This window comes from Macrobrachium rosenbergii, chromosome 59, assembly GCF_040412425.1.
Source record: "Macrobrachium rosenbergii isolate ZJJX-2024 chromosome 59, ASM4041242v1, whole genome shotgun sequence".
Classification (NCBI taxonomy): Eukaryota; Metazoa; Arthropoda; class Malacostraca; order Decapoda; family Palaemonidae; genus Macrobrachium; species Macrobrachium rosenbergii.
Genome location: NC_089799.1, coordinates 33,274,614 through 33,296,529, shown reverse-complemented (window position 1 = coordinate 33,296,529; position 21,916 = coordinate 33,274,614). Strand labels below are relative to the sequence as shown.

Sequence of the window (21,916 nt, the reverse complement as noted above, 5' to 3'; positions counted from 1 at the left end):
TTCGGAAGTTCCTTAATTCTGGTTCCTGCATCGAGCGGTCTTTGAGAACTATGACCCGTTTCTCTCTTTGCTGATACCAAATGTTTCTTAGAGATCCTTTTTAAAAAGTATACCAGCACACAGTCAATACTAATTATCAGAGAACAATGTACATCTTTTCATACTGCTTGGATTTTCCTGGTGAAAGTTCTTTTTAATTTTACTTCGGTAATCTTATGAGTTTCCATTAAGGCCAAATTTAATGTTGTTGCATTATTTATAAAATAACTGCAGCGTGTACATTGTTACTTACGTCTTTAGGTTTGCCAAAAAATTTTAAACCAGTCAACCCTCTTCCCTCTATCAACACCCACAACTCCAAACATTTAAAACGTCAGTGCTCATCCCCATTGGTAGGCTCTTGAATTTCCAATATAAAACTTAATATCCCAAAGGAAATTACAGGATAGCCCCATGTGTACTCCATAATGGCTTCGAATTTTGATATAAGGGATTAGAGTCAAACTATTGGTATATAAGATTTATCATTGACCCAAGGGAGAAGAAAACATTATATATATATATATACATATATATATATATATATATATATATATATATATATATATATATATATATATATATATATATATATATATATATATATATATATATATATATTCCCTTATTGAACAAACAGAAGTCAACCATTACAATGAAAATTATTAATCAAGCACTAATTTAAGATTACTTCACCTATACTGACACAGGACTTATTTGATATTTCCAGAAATTTAAATATTAAAATTTTCTGCCAAATCCCAAAAACCTAACGTATGTTTTTGTCATAATAGTTATATACGACGTAGTGCAAAAAAAAAATAGATCTTTACGCTAGAGTCTTGTATAAGACAAATATCTAATGAAGTTGTTGACAACTGCCAAGATTACTACGATTCCTATTTACGATTACCCAAGTTGTAGTCACATGGAAGTACGAGTATCCGCGCATCTTCAGGAAATAAGTAATTAAATATAAATTTTCCAGGACATTCATGACCATTAAAAATGGTCTAATTCACTTTCCTCCAAGGAAAATTAATTATGACTTTGTACAGTGTCTCCATGAGAGTATGTATAAGGTCGTATCTATGTCTAAATACTGTTTATAACAGAAGCAAGAGAAAATGACTTCGATCTGTTGTCTAAACTGTGTAAGAAAAACTACTTTCTGTTTTATTTAAGCAAGCAGATGTTGAGGTGTCTCTAATTTCAGTGTCGTAAACTGTAACGCTTACGTCAAGCGCCGTCATCCTGTTTTCAGTATAATGTGCAGTTAATTTTATATGTACTGGTATCATGGCATCCTCACTGAGGAGCCCTCTTGTCCCCTGACGTTCTCATTAAAGAAAGAATCATCAATTATGTGACAGTTACGTGACCAACCACTGGCAAGCAAGCAGAATTTTCAGATCCTTCAGTGCCATTTGTAATATCATTACACTAAATACCCCTATTTACACCAAAGTAAATGACGGGAGGCAATTCGAGACTACCATAATCCCTTCGACCTCCTGAAGAAGCAAAGACTAAGAGTGTCTCACTACCACCATAAACAGTCAACAATTTATGATATATTTTTTTAAGTAAGCCTGAAGAGATAACTTTTGAACTTTGTGAGAACAGGAGAAAATATGTGTTTTTTTCCATAACAATTAAACTAGGGCATAACAACAGAACCCTGACAAGAACTTAATGTTGCAATCACGGAAGACTTATTTTATTACTAGATTTGCACTTGACACAAAAAAATTCCATTAATCCTCTTCATTAAATTAACAGTACATCCATTCACCTATGTAAACATCATCGTTTTTCCACCCAAGATAGTACCATAGGACATTTTACTATAGGTAAAACGTCCTACGGTACATTTTGCCTGCTCCTCTTACTACACTCCTTTTAAAAATGCACGTCCTTTATTTTGAAACAGCGAGAAATCTGTTAGGAACCAATTACCAATTAAAATATCTACAATGATGAGGAAAAGCGTCGTCACTGGTGAGCACGTCACAAAGAAACATCTGCTTTCGTTGCGTCATTACACTCCACAGTCACAGTAACACCTGCAACGTGTGTACGAAAGAAACACCTGTATAATTCAGGAGAGTTACCTCAATAGAAAGCAACAGGCAAAAATGACTGAAGGGACAATTTGAACTTAGGGATTAATTACATACATACATACATACATACATACATACATAATTACATACATACATACATACATACATACATACATACATACATACATGTAATAAGGAGTGAACTTGAAACAAACATTTATTTGTAGAAAATCTTAAAACATAACTACAGAGAGAGTGAGAGAGGTGACTTGAAGAATGCAACACAAAAAAAAAGACTACGACACACAAATCCAGATTGAAGCATAAATGCAAAGAAGGAAAATATCCACACGAAGAAAATACATTTCAAAATACAATCATGTGATGAGAAAACATCCAGAGAATAAGATTAATTAACTTTATAATTAAGAAAGTGATAGCATCTACAATCAACTCACAAGTCGGGGCACGTATCGTATGTCAACTTGCCCTTAGTTACCCAACCCTATGGCTTCCCTGGGCGAGGAACATTCCACGTACAACCTCCACGTACATAAAAATAAACTACCATATTCATGAAGATTACTTACCAACAATTTCAAAAAATTATCAGGAAATTAGAGTAAAGGCACAAATACACACACATGGTTGCGGTACACTGAATTGTAAAAAAACATTTACGCAAAAATGGATGATGCTAAACTTCTGTTCAGAAATAATATATCAAGGTATGGTGAGATCGGTCATCGTTTTGTAAATCTTCGAACTAAGAGATGCACGATCTTGAGTCACTGCATTCATATATATATATATATATATATATATATATATATATATATATATATATATATATATATATATATATATATATATATATAGAGAGAGAGAGAGAGAGAGAGAGAGAGAGAGAGAGAGAGAGAGAGAGAAATGCTACTCATCCCAAAATACTAACTCAATATCGAAAGAGTAACACCTTTAAGGAGCCACCAGTTCTATGTATGTGTGTGTGCGTGTTTGTGTGTGTGTGTATATATGTGTGTGTGTATATATATATATATAAAACTTATTCTCTTAGGTTGTTTTATATGCATGTATATATGTATGTACGTAAGTATATATATAGATATACACATATGTATATACAGTATATTTGTGCGCGTCTATACATACTGTACACATATATACATTCATTCTCTCTCTCTCTCTCTCTCTCTCTCTCTCTCTCTCTCATCTATATATATATATATATATATATATATATATATATATATATATATATATATATATCTACGTACACGTATATACATATATCATGTATATATATACTATATATACTATATATATATATATATATATATATATATATATATATATATATATATATATATATATACATATATAAATACATATATACATGCACATAAAACAAGCTAAGAGAATAAATTCGATAAATTGGCAACACCACCATAGCTTCAAGCATAACAAATGTATTAATTGGGTTCTTATATATGCAAGTAATTAAACTACCCTATTACATGCCTTATTGCGTATACCCTATTACGAGGTCTGGTGACGAGGGGAAGAATTTGAAAAATGGTGATGAACTTTTGCATATGGATTGGATGAACTATTAAGTCTGTAATTAGCTCATCTCTCTCTCTCTCTCTCTCTCTCTCTCTCTCTCTCTCTCTCTCTCTCTCTCTCTCTCTCTCTCTCTCTCTCCATGCAAACAAAGAAGGAAATGCGGCTACCCCCTTTGCATTGCACGGAACGATGCGGAGAAAGTTACTTGAAGAAGAAGAATAATAATAATAATAATAATAATAATAATAATAATAATAATAATAATAATAATAATAATAATAATTTAATTTCTACATAACTACCACAACCGAACACACTTACAAAATCATGATTACCAAAATGACTTTGGGAACACGAAAACCATTTAAAATTTTTTATTCTTTGATCATAACCGATGTTACAGTCTCTCAAATGATACACAAAGAAATGACCACAGGCAAATACCGAGAGAAAAGCACCAGTGTTTGTCAAGTCAGTCGAGACCAACTAAGCTTTGCGACAAACGTACGGAAAGAATGAAAGTCCAACATTGTCTCTTTTTACAGAAATACAAAGTCAGATGTTAATAATAAAAAATCAAGTTACAATGATGACTAAAATGCTTCATAGTTTCGATAGTTTGGTAAACGACCACTTCAATCATAATTCAGTTTTCATGTAATTTCCATATAGTGTCACGATCATGTAGCATCAGAACCGAAATTTTGATTATGACAATGTTACCATTCTCTTCCTTATCAGGAAAAACAAAGTGGATTGATCTATTAAAGGAAAAGTGCATAATGGTGTCATGGAAATCACATAAATTCAATTCGCCATGTTTATCAATACTCTTGTTTGACCAACGGGTTAATTAGCCCTGCCCTGGAACATTCATTTCACCGGGCGTGTCAATCCTATCCTTAAAAAGACTGATACATTCTATAATTACCACAGGTAGCCCTTCACCTGATAAAAAGCTAAACTTTGCCTGTTACTCAAATATGATTTCACTTGACAGAGCTAAACCAAACTACTGTTTCCAAGATGGCCGGTTTCTGCTAATCTGAACTTTATACTAAAATTCCTGATTTCACAATTATTCATAAGTCGACCTCAGATGTTATTACAAAGATTACCTGCCTCCATCCTCCCTCCTCCCATTATACAGAGAAGAAACTTGAAATCTAAGGCGTATATTCCTCCGCCTGATAGTGGGACTTATCTATGCATGTAAAAATTCACCACTGTACCTGAAATGATTACAGTATACGAATTCACCACTGTACCTGAAGTGATTACGGTATACGAAAAGTTGTCGAATTCTCGGTTCTAGTCTCTACCAAACAGAAGAGTGTTTCTCTCGTCACTGAACTTGTTTAGCTTCGTATTTAGGGAGGCATAATTTTTCATCAAAAGGATGCAAGGCATCACTCGTCACTTTTCCACATTTGTTTTACGATATTAAACGTTTTAATGTATCCGAAACTTTTCTCCTGGTTAATCTTACGAAAGAAACTTTGTGCCTACTCTGCGGGAAGACGTCATTTGTTTTCCGTTGACTCTGAAGAGAGGAGAATATCAGAGGTCATCGACGACGAGAATCAACTTCTGTCAATTTTGGATGAGTATCATATCCAAAGATAATAAATTACCCAGCAGGGGTATTAATTTATATTCTTATTTTTCTTCCTAAAGGACACAGGGTCAGGTTGTCGGGATCGTCTAAGAAAAGGAATTCTTCAAACAATTCACATCTGTCAACATCATCTTACTGTCAAGATCGATACTAAACAGCTGAGCAATTTATGTTATCAATGTTTACACAAAACCTATTATAAATTCTACTGATGTTTGGACGATTCTCTGATGTGGTCATTTCTGAAAACATCTTTCTCGGCTAAATCTTGACTCATCATGCGTTGCTAACAGCACTTCCTTAAACCAGAAGTCAAGCCTACATAATTAATTGAAGGTAATCCTCTCAAACTCCAATTTTTTAGCCTAGCAATTCACAAGTTTTTGCTGTAGCTGACCAAAGTTGCCTTAGATGAACTTTAAAATGGTTATCATTATTAATGGATGCACTTAAGGATGAGTTTCCAGTTTGTTACTATAAGAGGTACACATGAGTTTTAAGTAATGTTGACGATAATACTTATAATAGTGACAAGAATAAGTCACATTCATACTAGTTATTATTTCTGCAATTTCGCAACTCGAACGGATTCTTATTAGTTAATTACTTGGAAGAAAACTGTGAAAGGATCATAACTGCAGCTGCTTTCCTCTGAAGATAGTTCATTTTCTGGGAAAGCACTTTACTGACGGAAAAACAATACTTTTCACAGTCTGAATAACAAAAACAACAACCATAATAATAATAATAATAATAATAATAATAATAATAATAATAATAATAATAATAATAATAATAATAATAATAATAATATACTTTATTTCAATAACAGTAATATATTTTACTTCAATAATGATGACATACTTTATTTCAACTCATAGCCATATACAAATACAGTATGTGAATACAACAGTGAGCACAAGGTTCAATAAGAAACAAATTGAACAGTGACTCTCAAAACATTCTTAATTACTAGTAGTATTAAAATGTGGTATAAAAATAAAGGAAGCAATGGGATTAACCTGCGTTAATGAAAAGTATTCAGGATATTCAGACTAAGTACTAAGTTAGACAGTAAAGAATCTACAGCACTAATGACAGCAGCAGTGTAAGAAAATCAATAATAATAATAATGTCAAGGGACACTCGCAGCACGGAAGGAGATAATAATAATAAAAGCAAAAAATAACTGAAATGAATACAAAACTGGATCATACAGAAAAGTAAAACGTAAAGCGTCGAATACAAGTTTTTATTTTTTTTTTTTTTTAAGTCTGAGCATCAAGTGTCCTTATCACTGACTACGTATTCCAGCAACGTGTCAAGAAGCAAACCTGTCGAATATGAACTGCCATGCTAAATGACGCTTTAGCAATTTATCGAATGTACATTCGATAAATTACCAAAAATAAACAAAACTTAGAACTGCATTTTTTCCATGGAGTACTGACTGTTATTTATGATGACTGTTTACTCGTTAGGTGATTATATTTTACTCTAGTCAGTGTATTCTGGACTTACAGAAGGAGGTTCTTCTAGAGTTTGCCATCTTTGACCCCTGTGTTTTTTTTTCATTATCCGATTCCTGAAAATTTTTACTGGAGTGTACATATATTTTTTCTAGATCTTCAAGCAATGAAACTCAAATGTCCTACCTATTCAACCAACTGGGCAGGCTAAATTTTGTACTGACCCTTTATCTGTGTAACTCATTTTTTTTACAAGCTTTTATATCATGGCTTCTCTACCAGGGTTCTTGTGAAATGGGACAAAGACTTCCAGGGTTCTTGTGAAATGGGACAAAGACTTCCAGGGTTCTTGTGAAATGGGACAAAGACTTCCAGGGTTCTTGTGAAATGGGACAAAGACTACCAGGGTTCTTGTGAAATGGGACAAAGACTACCAGGGTTCTTGTGAAATGGGACAAAGACTACCAGGGTTCTTGTGAAATGGGACAAAGACTACCAGGATTTTTGTGAAATGGAACAAAGACTACCAGGGTTCTTGTGAAATGGGACAAAGACTACCAGGGTTCTGAAATGGGACAAAGACTACCAGGGTTTCGTGAAATGGGAAAGACTAGGGTTCTTGTGAAATGGGAAAAAGACGACTCAAGTTGTTTCGTTGAAAGATATTAGATAAAAAAGGCCTCACAGTTAAACTGTAGTAGCAACCAACACAGTTGATGGACTGGAGAAGTAACTGACGTTGATCGTCGCATCGACAGTGATGACAGTGAAGATAACGTACCACTGGAAAGTCTTCGCTAAGGTGATCTGAACTGTGACGACGGTAACATACCACGAGCACGTTATATTCCTGAAGGCGTCAGTGACGATTCAGATACAGATTAAACCTTCCTACTTCCAAGTAATGGCCAAGGTGATAGTGAAGACGACAATGAACGCATCCTAATATTCGAACAGTACGGTTGCAAAATAGTTTTGCCGTATGTTCCCTTGATAGGTACAAGACTGTCCTTTGTTCTGATCATTTCTAAACAAATTCATCACGCTTCCAGCAATCAGTCATATTAGAAGCAATAATGCGGACGTTGCTCATGTCCCAGAAGATTACACTGAGGAAGGGCAGCAAAGGATAACAACTGGGATTCTTTTTCCCAGCTGAGAATAACAACTGGGATTCTGTTTCCCAGCAAAGGATAACAACTGGGATTCTGTTTCCCAGCAAAGGATAACAACTGGGATTCTGTTTCCCAGCAAAGGATAACAACTGGGATTCTGTTTCCCAGCAGAGGATAACAACTGGGATTCTGTTTCCCATTACGGTAAAGAATGCTCGAAGGGCTGCAAAGGAACAGAAATAGGGGGCCTCGTTACGCCACAGCCCTTCCTCAAAGAGATAGGCCTGATCAAATGCAGCTTAGGTCTCGTTATAATTCCCACTCACGTGAGGAGATCTTTCGTGGTAAAATTACATAGTAAGATCGTGGGAATGACTGTGACTATTGAAGTACAGGTTGTCTTAAAACTATGACGAAACACAATACATAAACCTAGTTACGAGTCTTTCACCATAAAGTATCCGTTGCCTGGTAAGGATTGCGAAACATACTATTATCAGGTCAATAGAGTGATGTTCCTAAACACATTAAACCTAACTGACACATCTGTATCAACGTGTCTGAAAACGCTTTGCACGACAGGTGTACGGGAGAGAGCATGTACAGGTGGGAAGCACGGCGACATCAAAGCAAGTGATGACAGGCTGAGAGAGTTTGTCAGAAAGCATAGATCTTGATTTCCAAGGATGTACTCTCATTACTGCCGTGGCAATACCAGTAACCAGTATTTGCCGAAAGATTTCACGGTTACAAAAATGCGAGGGATATATAATGCTGAGAATCTTGATGAAAGGTGTCTTTTCTTTTCATTCTACTAAAACAAGTTCAAGATGGAAAAACTAAAGTTTCATGACCGAAAGAAGGACGCGTGGAATGTGTAAAGGTTACTTATCAGGGACAAACAGAGAAAGAACTTGACAAACATTTCCTGGAGAAGAAGATAGATCGAGAAAATACACAGAAACTCAAGGAATATTCATCTGGCAATGATCATCTGCTACTGAATTATTTCTATTTAGAACAAGTCCTCTATCTTCCCTAAGCCAAACCCCAATGAGATTTTTTTTTTTATAAAAGAAGGCTTGCCTGCTATAACTTGACTGTTTACAAACTCTTTTTAGGCATAAGGTTTTAACTGATTTGACATGATTTTATGAATTTTGGTCTAATGACTTCGCACTGGAACCTATGGCATGAGGAAGTTGCTGGCCGTGGTTCTAATGAAATAGCCTCGCCCTTCCTTAATTTCCTACAGGAAGCTGAAAGATGCTTTAAAAAAAGACGGAACCCTTTTTCCTGTAGGGTGTGCAGGACAAAATAGAAATTAAATCATCCATGTACTGTTCTCGATCTTCCCGAAAGAATCCAAGTCCGTGAGGTGTATCACACACAACTTTCTGAAAAAAACTATGGCCAGAATGAGGCCGAATTTATACACAGCAAGATGGAGAGAGCGATCAAGCGACAGGAAATATCTCTGTTCCTTCTGAACTTAGTATTATAGTAAAGATGGTAATGAACGTTCCACGATCATACAGTTACTGAAGTCCAATCACTGGAAGTCAATCATAGGACATACCAGACTGGAAAACTCTGTCACAGCAAACTTGTCTTTTAAGGATTTGTATGACGGAGGCCAACCTATTGACTGGACAAAGTTCATGCAAATTAGAGTTGAGAAAGAAGAATTGCAAAAAATCTATTTCAAAACCTCACACGTAACTAAAGAATTCCAGACCATCTCCCTTGGAGGTAATCGCCGATCATCAGGTGTTATTATCAAACCAGGGACCATCATCACGGCTCCTAAAAATTCAAGAGGGGAAGTGTGCAGACCTAATGAGTCTGCAATTGAACAACTCCCATCTTTAGACACCCAGATCATTTAACTCTCTTTCACCAACTGCCCCACTGAAAAATGGCTGTATACATAGCACTAACCTGTTTCATTTTCATATTTTGCTAACCAGCTTATTTCAATTTCATAGTTTTTACGTTGTTCTTAGTAAACTTATGCAGTCTCCTTTATCTAATACAATTAGCCATGACACTGATTGCTATTTGTGTGTTAAACTTTTTTTTTTTGCGAATTAGTTGTTTTACCTTGACATTTATACTCTGTGAAGAAGAATTCTTAAAGTTACTGCATATCTTTTAAGCTAACTAATGTATGCGCACTGCATATCGTCAGGCCGTTTTTAGTTTCGCACTGCAAAATAAATTTGAACATGACAAAGTATTGCATGAAATTGTACAACAGTACACACTAACTGATATGTAGCTTTTGTTGACATCATACATATGTATATGCTTAAGAAACCATGACGCGAAAGATTATTTTGCAATATAACCTAATTTTATTTTAATGAAAATCTGTCAACGCATTTCGTAAAAATGATTTTGCATCTCCGACAATTTGCCATAATGAGTACAAGGTCGCCGATCTTGAATGGCGATTAATAATAATAATAATAATAATAATAATAATAATAATAATAATAATAATAATAATAATAATAATAATAATAATAATAAAACTATTATTATTATTATTATTATTATTATTATTATTATTATTATTATTATTATTATTATTATTATTATTATTATTATTATTATTATTATTATGACGACGACGATAGCGATCAAGAGGTGGCGGATAAAAAAATGAAACAAACACACCTGAGTCCACCATCAGGAAGAAAAAAACACCAGCTACCCCCTTCCTTCAAAATACAGCGACCTCGTTTTCCACCTTTGAAAAAAACACCAGCGACCCCCTTCCTTCAAAATACAGCGACCTCGTTTTCCACCTTTCCTTTAGATCTCACCTTCACATTTCACTATCTGAGAAGTTTTGGGTGAAAGGGTTGCTGTTTCATCCAAGCCTGATGATCAGACTAGACATACACAAGGTAATACTTACAACTGAACATGATCACAATGCACGGTTTCCGCCAAGAGGAGTTAAGCATTATCATCATCATCATCATCGTCAGGTGCTTCAGGTGTCACCATATCTTTAACAGTTAGAACTTTTCCTAGTTCTTATTGCGCTGATCATCTAATGCAGTCACTAGGTTCCCAACCTTTTCAGCAGGTGACCCCAGTCATGCTCCTCCAGGCATAACCGCGACCCCACCGGTTTTATGCAGTGTGTATAACTATATGAAGTATGTGTTGCATGTTACTGTATTACTGACTGTAGGCTGTAGAAGCAAAGAACAAGTATATACAATTTTTTTAAAAGAGGTGCTCTAAGGCTGAAAAAAGGAGAGACAAAATGAACATGATTAAATTTAATTCACTTTAATACGAACATTTTCATCAGAAAAATTTGCGTTACATTCCACAAGGGCAAACTAAAGATAAAACTGTTTCTCATCAACTGATAACTGATTTTAACGGGAACCTTGGGACTGGATTTCGTTGGTAAGTTTGTCCATTCGTGGCTCAATCGTAGAAAGTGCTACTCTTTTTGTTGTTGTGAGACTTAAGAGTGCTTGGCGACCCCAGAAAAAATGCTTGGCTACCCCACTGGTGGCCGCGACCCCAGGGTTGGGAAAGGGCGACCTGATGCGTCTAATGACCATAGCAAGAGAATTCTTCTTTTCTTGAGTTCTAACCCAATGAACAGTATCGAGAATTCGTAGTTTGTATTTCCCTCAAATGCTGGAAGCATCTGTAAATGCCAACAATAATAATGGCATGTCCTTGAACGTTCAAAGAAAAAACCTTGATCCTACAGTAATGCTTATAAATCGAATTCTTCATCACATACATTATGCAGCGACTTAGAGTTACAAAACATTCCCAAGGAGAAAACACTTAATCTTTGAGCAGGTCAGTGACATGAATTAACAATGAAGTCCGTCTAACCAATACAAATTACAGAAACCTTAGTTTCCATAACAAATCTCCTCTTACACCTCAGGATTAATGATGTGGATTTGAAGACCAGCCAATCATGCATCTCTCTTCGCGGCAATCGTGCCAATCCAACCCAGAGAGATTCCGCTAAATATGAAACTTGTAAGCAATCCCTATCACTTCGATAACATTCGGTTGTTAAGTGTACAATATCTAAACGCAGCACGTACGATGGCTGATTTCTGGCCCAAACCTAACAGGACGAGGTCTGTTGCCATTCCGATAAGGGTCCCAGACGTCTCAACGATTATTGCTCAATGAACATCACAAATATGAGTCACGCTTCTGCTATAAATATAAATAAAACCCCAAAAGAGAATATACACTAAAGTTACTCACAAAGAAGCCTCGCAAAAACACTTATTACCGGTAAGTAGTAAATTACGAAATTAAAATTATGTAAATAAAAAAATTTATAAGAGCCGGAAATAATTCACGGGAAAATCAAAGCTAATAAAATACAAATTGGTATTTGACACAAAAAAAAGGGGAGAAAATATTGGTGTGCCATCATAATCAACATCTAGAGTCGCTTTCAATATGTTAATTTCTATACATATCAACTTTCCTATGTACGGATCACAGATCAGATATTATAATTGAACGACCTAAATATCAAAGTTCTGTGACGTTGCAAATGAACGAAAGCAAGGAGCAGTTAGTTACACAGAAACAATAACGAAGGATATCCATCGCATGGTGGGGTTTCTGTCGATGGTGCGACGATAAGTCGCCAGTAATTGCATTTGTCGAGACTGTTAATTACATTTGCGGATTATGTGGACGACCATAACTTCCCCGGCGTCAATTACGTCGCTAAGTGGTAATTCCTACAGTGGGGGTTATTACCTCACATATCAAACGCTGTTTAGGGACAACAACGAGACACTTGCAAGACAGCTGTTGTGCAGGCGACGGTCTCGCGCTTGAACCTAATGCTGTGCGTAAGTACGTCCGTGCTAGAAAGGATGTTACCGCTCGAATACCACAAGTGCTTTCATCCTTTCGGTTTGAAAAGCGGAAAAGAAACGGGGTGATAATCAAAAACTTTACGAAGCTTATGACTTGGCCACAATCTCTGCCTACATTCTGCATATTTAGAAGTATGTACAAACAAATATATAAATAAAAATACACAAATGTATATATCTAAATACATATACATATATATATATATATATATATATATATATATATACACGAAGGCGGGAGCAGACACTCGGACAGTAGACATAATGGAGCTATGGAAAAGCATTGTTTTCTATCCATTTATTAAAATGCCAGCGTTTCGTTTGCTATTTCAGCCTGGAAGATGTATCAAGCGATACGAAACGTCGGCATTTTAATAAATGGATAGAAAACAGAATGCTTTTCCATAGCTCCATTATGTATGTATATATATATATATATATATATATATATATATATATATATATATATATATATATATATTAGGTGCTATAACTCGGTGGTAATATGTGAAGTGTCAAACCGCTTCAACATCTCACGTCAATCTCTCAAACCTACACAAAACGACAATCCAGTGATCTTGTCCAGCTTCCATTCGGAAATTTTCTACCGGCTAAGTGACGAAAGAAGTCCCATGCTAAGTCACTGAGGGGGTGATCACGCTGAACTAACAAATGGCAGTCCGATGACCATAAGGGTGACATTAGTGTTGGAAAGGGTTCTCTTAATGATGTTTCGTGTCAATTATGTGTGAAAGACTAACGGATTAGAAAATGTCTGACTTTGCCAGTACTTATTAAATACGTAGTGCCTCGTTGGACGAGTCGGTAGAGTTCTCGGCTTGCACTCTGCTAGGCCCGAGTTCGAGTCACCGACCGGACAATGAAGAATTAGAGGAATTTATTTCTTGTGATAGAAATTAATTTCTCGCTATAATGTGGTTCGGATTCCGCAATAAGCTATAGGTCCCGTTGCTAGGTAACCAATTGGTTCTTAGCCACGTAAAATAAGTCTAATCCTTCGGGCCAGCCCTAGGAGAGGTGTTAATCAGCTCAGTGGTCTGGTTAAACTAAGGTAAACTTTTTTATTAAATACGTAAATAAAATTTTTCTATGTATAAACACAACCCCACACATACGTATAATATTTATACACAGTATATATATATTATATATATATATATATATATATATATATATATATATATATATATATATATATATATATATATATATATATATACACACACGTGTGTGAGTGTGTCACAACTGACGTTACTCATGATCTTTGTGAAATCTTCCAACGATGTAGGTACACATGCAATTTCTGAAGCTTTATATTACCTGAAATACACCCAGGGCAGGGGAGCACCCCTGGTGGAGGGTTGTAAACCTCTTGGTGAGAGGAAATACCCTCCAAATGGCAGGTGAACCTCTTCTCTTGAGGTCAGTGGCAATCACACAACTTCATATCAAGCACTTCATTACGGACAAATACTGCTTTGGCAGTAAGTGGTACAACCTAGATACTGCTTCCAACAGTGCTAATGGCTTGGGATAAAAATACAGCACGTCTCAAAACAATGGAGGGCCCTTGGAGGGAAAATATACCACCAAAAATGATGGAGAGCTGGGGCATGGGATTTTAGTCCTACATCCTGTATTAGCGTCTAAGATTTTTGAAGAAGCGTGGTTGTGGTGATTAAAATTATGATGACTGATTTGTATAAGCAGAAAAAGGTGGATGTTATGGTATTTAGCAAAACAAAAAGGGTATGTGACACTGGAAAAAATAAAAAGTGATTGTGTCTGGACTCGGTGAAAGATGATGTGCACCCAGGAAACAGATACTGTCTAGTGTCAAGAAGACTGGGCCAAGAGAAACATTTCAAGAGTCTTGTTAATCCTAGGAGTATGAGCAACATCAAGTGTGGCAGGATAAAAAAAAAAAAAGAGTAAATGATCTGGGAATTAAAATAAATTCAATGTCTGGATGGGGTAGGTGAAAAACGAATTGTTGGTATTCCAAGCTACTTAATCTGCAGAGGCAGGAGTAAGAGATGGTGTAGTTGGTAGGTACAGAGTTCCTAGAGAAAATGATGGAGTAAGTCCTGCGGTAGTATCTTAAAAAAGGGATTTGATGTTGGTAATATCTGGTTTAAAAAAAATACTCTTGAGTATTCATGGGATAGAAAAATGGCACTGAAATATGTTCATTACACTGTGTTTTAGTTAAGAACACATAGTGCAGTACGCTGTTGGACGTGAAGATGAGGAGGCGGCATCTGGAGGCACATGATCATTATCTGGTTGAAGCTCAAGCAAAAATACATATAAATTTTACTCATAGAAGAACGGGTGAAAGTGTGGTTACAAATGTAATTATGGAAAATGAGTACAAAAAAAAAGGAAGCGAGACCACAAAGTGAGTAGATGGATGAAAAATGGACAATGGTTAAGGAAACTGAAATGGAAGTAGTATATAATGGGTAAACAAAATTCAAGGATGAGACCATATAATATACAATTATGTGGATATAGGAGGCTAGGAAGTAGTAGTAATAGTATGATAGGATGAGGGAATGGAATATTTAGCAATGGAAAAAAAACAGCGTGTTCAACGTGCAGCTGCATGACAGAAAAGATCACAAACGAGTATAAAAGAAAAAAGAAAAAAAAGTACTGGGATGCATCTTAGCATCTTAAGGAAAGGAATAAGCTAAGCTGGAAGGATGTAATTGCAAGGAGAAAGGTTAATAAACATATCAATCTCGCTATATAAGATTAAAATGTGAGGATGCAATTAAAGAGACTGCAGTCCCGATCACGGAAGTAAATTGAAAATTTTGTTGAGGGTAAGGATGATGTGTGACAAGTGTTAGAGGTGCATACATTACTTAGTATACAGAAGAATGTGTATGACTGTATGGCACAGTAATTACTGAAAAAGTAAGACGTGACATAAGGATCGATAAGGGAAGAACAGGAAGGCTGTAAGCGGCATATATGGACGGAAAACTGACTGGGATGCAATATGTAAGGTACTGTACGGTGTTGTTGGTAATTATTTTGTTGTAAAAAATCAAAGGCTTTTTTTCACAATGAAGCATGTGTTATATGGAGATAGGAATGACCGATTTAATGTAAATGTTGGTCTGAGACAAGAGGTTCGGTAGGAGAATAGGTACCAGCCCTCAGGCTGGGAAGTTAAACAGTGGGTCTGGCGACACACTGGCCACGTGTCATAGGCATTGGGACCTGTACCCCAACTGGCTGTCGGCCTAAGAAACGGGAGATCAGCGCCAGACCTTGTATTTTACTTGGTGATACTAGTTATTTGAGGATATGATATATATATATATATATATATATATATATATATATATATATATATATATATATATATATATATATATATATATATATATATACTCTGTATATATATATGAGCATAATATATGATTAATATATATATATATTTTGATTTCTAAAGGTATATATATACAGATATATATATCAAAACGTCAGTATCCATATCAGGGTGCATATAGTGAAGAAGAATATATATATATACTGTTAAATAAACTGGACACTGAATGCAAATAAAGAAAACCTTAGGTTACTGAGATAAGTCGTTCTAGATTTTGAGAAGTAGTGGGGTTACATGGAAAGCGGATCATCCTTGGTCCTCAGCTGGACAGGGATAAGGAAAATTTTTGGGATGATGTTACTAGCTGAGACCAGTCATTCTGCTGAAACATTCCAGACTCTTACTAGCAAGATGGAAGAAAGCTGCTACAGTCTACTAGGGACTTACCAGGTACAGTGAAATTCATAAGGTTTTAATGCTATCTGCCTGTTACACAACATAATTATCTGGGATTTGAACCCAAAATTCCACAAGGTTCTTTATAATATATATAGTTATATATATATAAATATATATATATATATATATATATATATATATATATATATATATATATATATATATATATATATATATATATATATATATATATATATATATATATATATATAGCCTAGCATAAACATATAAAAGGAAGGTAAGACGTCAGTGCCCTCACCTCACTTTATATACGGTAATTAATGGGGTTTTAAGCTATCTGATGTTATTTACACAACAAAATCAGATTTGCCCAAAAGGGCTGCAAAGCAATAAGTCTAATATATGGAGTTTGTTACCAAGATGGCGACTTACCATCCCAAAATTCATAAAAATATATGAATAAACAATAAACGGATACAAAAGTAATATACGATGAAAAATATATGAATTTGTATAATATATATGTATTTGTATAATGTATATATATAATATATATATATATATATATATATATATATATATATATATATATATATATATATATATATATATATATCTCTCCCCTTAACCACAAAGGAACAGATTGTGAACAACATCCTATTCGTATGTGAATAGAATGTGTATATACATACATATATATATATATGTGATATATATATATATATATATATAATATATATATATATATATATATATATATATATATATATATATATATATATATACACAAACAAAGAAAGAGATGTTGAATAACATCTCGACGAGCCAAAGAATTCTCTCTCCCATCTCTAGTTTCAACTCCCAAATAATCCCACTCTCCCTGGTTCCTCCAGTCCCCTTCCCCAACTCCCCCTTTCCTCTCCCAACACATTTACGACTGGATCCGTACGAGTGGACACTACTTAAGAGGACCTTCCAGCGGGTTCCATCTCCATTTAGGTAATCATTCCAGCTTTTCCGGAGCCTCACGCTTTTCACGCCTCGAAGCGTTCTTCCCCTCCAATTCCGTCCACTGGAATGGGTTATGGACGACATGAGGAATTAGCCAAAGGATATGAGGCGTCTGGACTCTCGCAGGCGAGAGAGGGTTGTTTGCCGACATAATTATCACAGCACTGGTAAGCGGTGAACGAAGGTTTCGTTGGCCAACTCCAGAAATTCTATATAACTGCCTGTTCGTGTGTCTGGGGGTGGGTTCATTTACGAACCATAAGTAGTTTTTCCATAATGTCTTAAGTGCAGTTCAGCTTAAATGAAAAAGGCTACGAATTTCCATCTCTCGTTCTTTTTTCAGTTCATAACATACCAACTACTACCATTTTGAATTACTAATTCATCTTTCCACCTACCAGCAAAATGAAAAATAAAGGACTTGGTTTCTTTTAAGGGCAATATATTTCAAAAGAGCCAATTTCTAATGAATCATGGTAACGGATGCCGGAAGATGTCGATCTAAACTAAACTCCTTTACTTGCAACATTCCTTAATTATTTCAAATTACAGACGCATATGTAAGGTGGCTTTCTTTACACATTTTTATAATTATCATTATAAGCAGAGATATCCAGCTTACCGGGGAATGAAAGTGCCTGGACAGGTATAAAATAAAGCCTAACCAATTTGTTTTTTTTTAACACAATACAAATTTATTTCCATCATTAAATTTCCTCAGTGATGGAAGTCATAAAAAATGATACCAAGAGTCTTCTTTTTTACTCAAATGCAAGCTTTTTATACATTTTTTTTGTTTTTGTGATCAAATGAGCAACTATGTAGTGGGTTTCAGTATATCCTATTTCTACCATCTACAAAAAAGCTTTTCAATGAGACATTTTCCCTTGGGGGTGGGGGGTGGAGCAAAAATGACACAGCCCTCCAGTTGCCTAGAAAGTCTTAAGGGAAGAGGCTGCTAGCCCCAAGCCCTTGTTTCCAGATTCTAACAAACACTAGTGACCACTTAAAGTTGAGTGGGCTGGTGAGCGGCAGAATGGGAGTGATCCATGGACCTAGTAAAAACCGTGAACCAAATGCTGTCCACTCAACCAGGACACCAACTTCTACAAATTGCATCTCACTGAAGGTGGGTGGTACGGTCACCACATCCTTACAAAAAAAGAAGTCCACTTACTTACACTGCAACTAAAATCAAGTAACTGGCAGTGACCTTCAAAAAAACCTTAAAATTCAACCCTAAAAAAAGTATTCTTATGAAAATCAACATACATACATAAAATTATATATATATATATATATATATATATATATAATATATATATATATATATATACATATATATATATATATATATATTATATATATATATATATATATATATATATATATATATATATATATATATATATATATATATATATATATATATATGAACAAAGTTACAGCCACGAAGGAAAAGTGAAACAACTGAGATGCTAAGTATTTTCGTCTTACTACCAAGACATGGTCACAGCAACTAAAAATATACAGAGACAAGGGCACATATATATATGGTGGGTACAAGCCATAAGGGAATGCAAAAAGGTTGGGAGGCCACAGAACGGTCAACGGATTAACATCAAAATCTACCTATTGGTAATCCTCTTTATTCTGTCTTTTAAATCATCCTGGGACATGTTTTATTACAGTGTCAAAGGAAAATAATCCTTGGCTTAAATTTAGGTTCTTCTCCCAAGTCAACTGAATCATAACGGATTCCAACAAGTTCCTGCAAATACAGTAGTTTCATTACGAAGTAATAAAACATGTTCAGAAGGATTTGAAAGACAGAATAAAGATGATTACCAATAAGAAGATTTTGATGTTAATCCGTTGACCGTTCTGTGATATCCCAAACTTTTTGTATTCCCTTTAGGACCAAGATTTGGTCACAGCAGCTAAAGATATACAAAAACAAGGGCGTATGTAAGACGAAAGTCCTTAGCATCCTTAGTGGCTGTAACACTGTTCGTCTAATAACGTTTTTACCTTTTCCTGATTTAAAATCAAATATATATGTATATCATGAAAAAAATAACACATCAGGTTTCAACTCAATCTCCGAAAATAAGGAACAAAGTTTTAGTTACTCTAAAACCATACGAAACTGAAATTTCCGAACGTCATGTAATCCTCTACTTAGGAAGAAAAGCAGAAGACTCTTAATAAACATAATACAAGAACTAGTTATAGGAACGTGGAATAACATTATACATCGTAGGTAATTACTATGGTAGCCGTCCAAATCTAGTTTTAACAGTTTTTGCAACATTTTTGATATAGTAATTTTAAAAGTAGTTCAATGTCAATCAATTACGCCAAAATAATCCGATGATCTAAGGGTGACTTTATGCCAATATCATGACAATCTAATTGTGATAATAATATGAAATCTAACAATAATGCGGACAAGAACATAACTCTACCAAAGGGAAAAAGGAACTTTAATAATAATAATAATAATAATAATAATAATAATAATAATAATAATAATAATAATAATAATAATAACAAAATTATTTAATACAAATAAGTATAAAACCTCATGTGTTAACAAAAGTATGCTACACAGAGAAGTATAACAAATAATTCGGAAATCCGTTAACTTCAAAACACTTCAGCCACAGTAATTCCATAAAGCAACACAAATAAAAATTTGTATTGCATATCTCTTTTGACAGAGAAAAAGACATGGCTCGTCATAAATAAAGCCCTTTGAAACTTCTAATGCCCACTAATATTTCATAAAGCTCTTTAGCAGAGATATAAATTTAAGATGTACAAATAAAGCACGCCTAACATACAGGTGATAAAGAACCGGGCAAGACGCCCAGGACACGATATGGGCGGAATCTAAAAGGTCCACAGACGATCCGAACACTGTTTCCGACAAAGGTAGTGACTGTCTCGGGAGGGAAGGAATAAGAAGATAGTATTTTGCTTCATTAACAAGTAGAAGTTAATATCCGATAAAAGATGCAATAATGTGCTCAGTGAGATGAAAGGCAAGAGTTATTTCAATACACATCGAAATTTTTTTTTTTTATTTACTGTCACACTGAAAAGAATATAGAACCACCACATCTCTCTAACACACATACACACTCATATATAAATACATGCACACATACTATATACATACATACAAACACACAAATATATACATATATAAATATATATATAATGGGGGGAGCGTGTTCAAAGAAAAATTTATGCCAAAACCTATTCACTATACTAATCATCTTGATGCTATGTCAGAGAATTTTAGAATGCACATAGGCCTATGTAGCCAATAAATATAATGAAAAACATTCATTCAGCTTTCAACATTCGTCTCCTACGCCTTTATTCTCTTTCCTCAGAATCGCACGTTTGCCTGATTTCCAATAACAAAGCATGATCTTATTTCTATCAAAGGATCCACCTATTCAATTTGATTAGCCTTTTTTTTTTTAACACCATATAGATTTCTTATGTATTCGAAACTGAGCTCACTCTACAGCAGAAAATAAAAGTATTCCTAAACGTTCCTACTTTCACTTTTATCATACATTCAACTCCCATAACCATGGATTACTTAAACAGCCATTTCATACATTCAAAATTTTGATTTTCCATACTGTACAACATCCACAAGACTTCTGCCCTTCTTTAATATTTATTTTCTAGCAGAAAGGTGAAGTGAAATATATTCAGTATACCATCTGCAGAGAACGTAAAATTGTTGATTTGACACCTAAACTATAAGAAATTACTCAGGTCACTTTTCGGCAGACAAAGCTGATACCTTCAACCTAATACATCTACTACCCCTCCCCTATTGGTCACGGATGTAAAACTATTAACCTGCAACCAACCTACAGGACAAACCAGTCTTCCGCTGAAGTTCTCTTGATGATACCAATCACCTTAAAATCCAACTCATCGAATATCCTTTGCATTCATGGGTCATTAAATAAATCCTAGATAACCCAAACAGTTAAGATGGTGAAGATCTTGGTGATTTTATTTTTTTTCATGTCTAATGCACCATCTCATAAAAATAAATGTATTCTATAAATTATTCCTTTTTAAACAGTTAAGATGGTGAAGATCTTGGTGATTTTATTTTTTTACGTCTAATGCACTATCTCATAAAAATAAATGTATTCTATAAATTATTCCTTTGTAAACATTTTTTTGTGGCATGAAATTGTTAAGCGGAAGAGTCAGTGGAGGATGAAGTTGAACTCCAGCAAAATCTTGTGCCATGTTCCCACTATATGATTTGCTTTGCATATGTAA

The 21,916-nt window shown here is 34.7% G+C and overlaps 1 long non-coding RNA gene across 1 annotated transcript in view; it reads right to left on the bottom strand.

Annotated features, from left to right (window-relative positions):
- Positions 1-4,049: 4,049 nt before the first annotated feature.
- The window catches only part of LOC136837532 (uncharacterized), a 102,030-nt gene continuing 84,163 nt past the window's right edge, over positions 4,050-21,916 (bottom strand). Inside the window, exon 3 of the long non-coding RNA XR_010852713.1 lies at positions 4,050-6,020. This is a non-coding gene — a long non-coding RNA (uncharacterized lncRNA). The remainder of the gene's footprint in view (positions 6,021-21,916) is intronic.